Source organism: Leptonychotes weddellii, unplaced genomic scaffold (genome assembly GCF_054177405.1).
Source record: "Leptonychotes weddellii isolate Sample4059 unplaced genomic scaffold, ASM5417740v2 HiC_scaffold_13709, whole genome shotgun sequence".
In the NCBI taxonomy this organism is placed as follows: Eukaryota; Metazoa; Chordata; class Mammalia; order Carnivora; family Phocidae; genus Leptonychotes; species Leptonychotes weddellii.
In genome coordinates, this window is record NW_027717068.1 from 1 (window position 1) to 4,655 (window position 4,655).

At 42.5% G+C, this 4,655-nt stretch overlaps 1 pseudogene; it reads right to left on the bottom strand.

The window, feature by feature from the left end:
* Window positions 1-3,082: 3,082 nt before the first annotated feature.
* On the bottom strand, window positions 3,083-3,712 carry LOC102733299 (large ribosomal subunit protein uL5 pseudogene; annotated as a pseudogene).
* Window positions 3,713-4,655: the final 943 nt, after the last annotated feature.

The following is a 4,655-nucleotide window of genomic DNA, read 5'->3' on the forward strand; positions in this document are numbered from 1 at the left end:
TTTTTTTTTTCAATGTTCCATGGTCTTTACCATTTCAGGCGGTGACATCCATTATTTAAGAGGAAGAACAGATTTAGCCTTAGAAAAAGAAGTCAATTGATTATTTGAAATCCATAGCAATGATAAAGATCTTGATAAGATTTCTTTATTGCCCAGCTTTACTGAGGTATAAGGGAAAGCCTGAGTTTTCAATGAAGAGCCTAATTCTTGAGCCAGAAAGTTTTTATGAATCTCCCCAAAGCAGGATTTGTAGCATCAATGCTCAAAGCCTGAAGAAAGAGTACATAGAATTTATCCATAAACAAGAGTGTAGGAGAGAATAGATTCAAAGCCAGTTTCCCTCTGACATACAGAGGAGAATTTTTGTTTTTGTTTTTGTTTTACATTCTTGGCAATTGAGTGGAGCTTCAGAATAGAGAAAAAGGAGCAAGAGAGTTAGTGGCTGGTGTGGATTTCTAAGAAAGACTTAAGGCACCCTTCTCCCTCTCAAGATTTAGATCTTGATGGAGTAGGATTGAGGATGGGAATGTCTGACCTACTGGTGAAACTTGAGAACAGAGAAAGCCCTTATCTTGCTTGCTTTCCTATGAGTAGCATGGGGAGATTACCATTGTCCTAGAGAAGCCTTGTGTCCACCATGGCACTGGAGTGACAAGGGCAGTAGATAAGTGAGATGTTGGGCTGAGTAGCTTTAAGGACAGACTGAGAGAATTTGGCATGTGCATATAGTGGGATGTCCAAAAAGCAGTAGAGGCCCTGAGTTTCCTGAGGAGAAAGAAAGGAGTACAAAGTGCTAAGAGACAATAGACAGATCCCAAGGGTTGGGGAGGAAATGAGTTGACATATGTAGAAGTCTCAAAATAAGAGGCAGTTGTTACTGTTCTTACTGTTATTATCAGCAGTGAGTTGGCTCAGAAGCTATAGGACAGAGAACATCACTGGTGTGGATCAGTCAGGATGAGGTAAATCTCAGGGTCACCAAGGATAAAGAAGCTTATGGAAAAGTTACCCCATACCTACCCTCACAAGGCTGGGGAGTATGTAATCATCACAGGATCATAGGTCATCCTAAGGTGGAAGAAACACAGTTTGGTGAATCCTGAGGAGAATCTTGAATTGGTTGATTGATTGAATTAGAGTATTTAACCCAAATGATGTAGATTACTTTGATTTTGCAAGATTCAGTTTTTCACTTCTAAGTACATATGGAACTTTAGGACTAAGTTGATTTTTAGAGAGCTGAAGGATGTTACATCTCTGCACATTTGAAGTCTCTGTATGAGATTCATACTTGCTATAACTTTACAAAAGTGTACTCCGGCTGTGTGTGCAGAATGGACTGGTAGAAAGCAGGAAGTGCTTCAGGAAGATCATTTAGAAGACTCTTGTACTAGTCCAGCTGAAGGTTCATTTGGAGACTTGGCTTATGGTGGTGGCCTTGGGGTGAATAGAAATGGATATGGCTCAAGATGTATTTAGAAGGTAGAATTGGCAGCCTTTAGTGGGTGACTAGATATGGGGAGTTGTAAGAGAAAGATGTCAAAGAAAGCTCCTAGAAAGCTCTGTCTTGAGAAATTTACTGAGATAACACACTGTAGGAAAAACAGGTCTCAAGTTCAGTTTTGAATATGTTAAGTAATGAGGTACTTGTAAAATATAGAAATGAAAATGTTGCATAGGCTGTGGGCATATGGATCTGTCTTAAAGGAAGTTCTTGGCTCTAAATACACAGTTGGAATTATTGGCAAAGAGGTGCTGGTTGAAGCTATGAGAGTGGATGAAATCATCCCCCATGGAAAGCCTCTGTGGATATGTCCTACATATTGGCAGTAGGTGTGATTCATATCCAACTTCTGGCCCTGTGTGAGTATGGAGAGTGAGGTTAAAAGAGTGTCTGGAGTACTCTCCTATGGAAATCCAATGTACAATTTTCAGGCAAAGATGGAAGTACTAAGAAAGGAGAATGAGAAGAACATTATAGAAGTGGCTAGAGAGGGGTGCCTGGGTGACTCAGTCAGTTAAGCGTCTGTCTTCGGCTCAGGTCATGATCTCAGGGTCCTGGGATGGAGCCCCACATCGGGCTCTCTGCTTGGCAGTGCGGCTGCTTCTCCCTCTCCCTCTGTGATCTCTCTCGCTTTTGCTCTCTCTCAAATAAAGAAATAAAATAAAATAAAAAAAAAGCGGCTAGAGAACAGGAAAGTAAATAAACCCAGGAGAGTGTAGTCTAACAGGGGTCAAGAAACAAGAGGGTTTTAAGAGGAGGGCATAGCCAAATGTATTGAATATTTTTGAGAGCTCAAATAAAAGAATTGAACATTGTTCTTGAAGTTTTTTGACATGGATGTGATCTGGATATTAGTGAGGTTGTTGGTGGAGTGATAGGGGAGGTAAGCAGAGGAGTGGATGGGAGATAAAGAAATAAGGATGGTGAGGGTATATCTATCTTAAAGAAATTTGGCCCTAAAGGAAGGAGAGAAATAGGGAGAAAATTAGAGGGAGATGAGAGGTTGGTAGGCATAATGCCCAAGAGAACCAGAGGTTCCTTCAGAAAACCTCTATTCAGAAAGGCAAGTATCCTCCTTCCTGCTCTTAACCCCATTCTCTGACCGATCCCAAAGCACACAGAATTATCAGCAGTGATGCTGTATACAACTTGATTTTTTTTTAATTTAAGTTCAATTAGCCAACATTTAGTACATCAGTAGTTTCAGATGTAGAGTTCAATAATTCACTAGTTACATATAACACCCAGTGCTCATCACATCACTGTATACAACTTATATATCAAGAAGGCATGGTGGGCTGCCAGGGTTATCCAGTTCAGGTTTCAGAGAGAATTCAAGAGAAAATTGATTAAGAGCCCAAAGCAAGCGTACTTGTTAAGAGTACAACGTCCCTCTCAGCTGCTTACTTCACCCTCACCCTGCCTCAGAAGGGAAAGGATTTTGAAAGAGACTAAAGGTCAACTTATAAGAAAAGAGTCAGAACTTTGGGACCCTTAACTAACCCCGTTAGGGCAGAGACCATGTTTTATTAGACTTTACATACCCCCAGTTGTAGTGGCAGGACATGGAAAACTCTGTTGTTGTTGTTTTTTTTTTCACTGAAAAGTTTTTATTGGCCTTTTGGATAGAAACAGGAATTTATTTGCCAGGCAGGATGATCCCATCATACTTCTGCTGGAACCAGCACATGGCCTCCTCTTTGCTGATTCTGTGTTTGGCCCCAGTGCAGCCTGTCCTGCGCTTCTAGTCTGCGATGCTGAAACCTGGTCTACCCAGCACCACATAGAAGTCCAGGCCGTAGATACCAATGCTAGGGTCATATTTGATCCCCAGATCTATGTGCTCCTGGATCCCAAAGCCAAAGTTTCCAGTATCCGAGAAGTTATTTTTTTCTTAACTCATACTTTTGCACCTTTAGACCTTTTTCCAGGATTTCTTCTGCCTTGGCCCCACGGACTGTGCAGTGGACAGCAATCTTTTCATTTCTCCTGATACCAAAGGATCTAACCGTGTATCTAGCTTTGGAGAACACGGGCGTCTGGCCTGTGAGCTGCTCCAGCACCTTGGCTGCCCGGGTCAGTCTGTCTCCACTCTCCCCCACACAGATGTTGAGGCAGAGCTTGTGGATGCGAAGTTCCCGCATGGGGTTCTCCTTCTCACCTTGATCCTGCGCCATGGTGGAGGACAGGAAGAGAAAGTGAAGCTTCCGACCCAGGACCTTATGGGTCGGGAGGCGGGCTCTTTCCGCAAGATACCCAGAGAGCTGTGGCCTCTCTGATTGTTGAAATGAATAAATCAGTGGTTTCCATTGGGAAAATTATACAAGCAGTAACACCACCCCCTCTCCAGTAATTTCCTCAGGATAGTTACCTTACAAGATGTCACATATAAGGAGCCCTTCAAAGCAGGCCATAATTGTGTCTTTGGAAAACCATAATCAGAATCAATGCTCCTGTAACAGCTTGCTCAACACTATAGATTCTGGTATTCTTACTCTCTGCCCACAAAGTCCCTCAGAAGTGAGGGGGATGGTTAACTTCCAAGTTATAGCATTAAATACCTGTGGTTCAGCTTCTTGTTGGGTAATGAAGCTGACAATGTTGTTCAGGAGCCACATCTGACTGTAGTTTCTGTATGTGACAGTCCACTATACATTAACATGTTTTTGAGCCCTTTAGAACACAAATGCTTGTCCTATAATTTCTTCTCAAAACAAAATGTGTTTTGAATAGATAATATGTGGTTTTCTTTCCAAATTCATACCCCATCACTCAAACATGTTAGCTGTACGTGTGTGTTTGTGTGTGTGTGTATCTTCTCTCCTGTCGTGCCTCATTCTAACTTTGCCTTCTTGGTAGGTCAACCTGTTTGTAGCAGCAGAAGAGGTGCACTTACTCCCAGACCTTTGCAGATCCATAAGACAGTCTCCCTTGGAGTTACCTGTCAGGTTCTCTGACCTGTCTCTGGAATGTCCTCACTGCCACTCCAGGGTTACGTCCCTAGCCTACCCCCAGTGGAATCCCTTCAACCCAACCACTGGTGGGATCTGGCAGCCTTAACTTGTCCTTAGTATCCTAAGCATGGTTCAGTAAGAAACACATATCCCTGGAGATCTTGATGGGGTGAATATTATCTGGGAACACTTTTTTG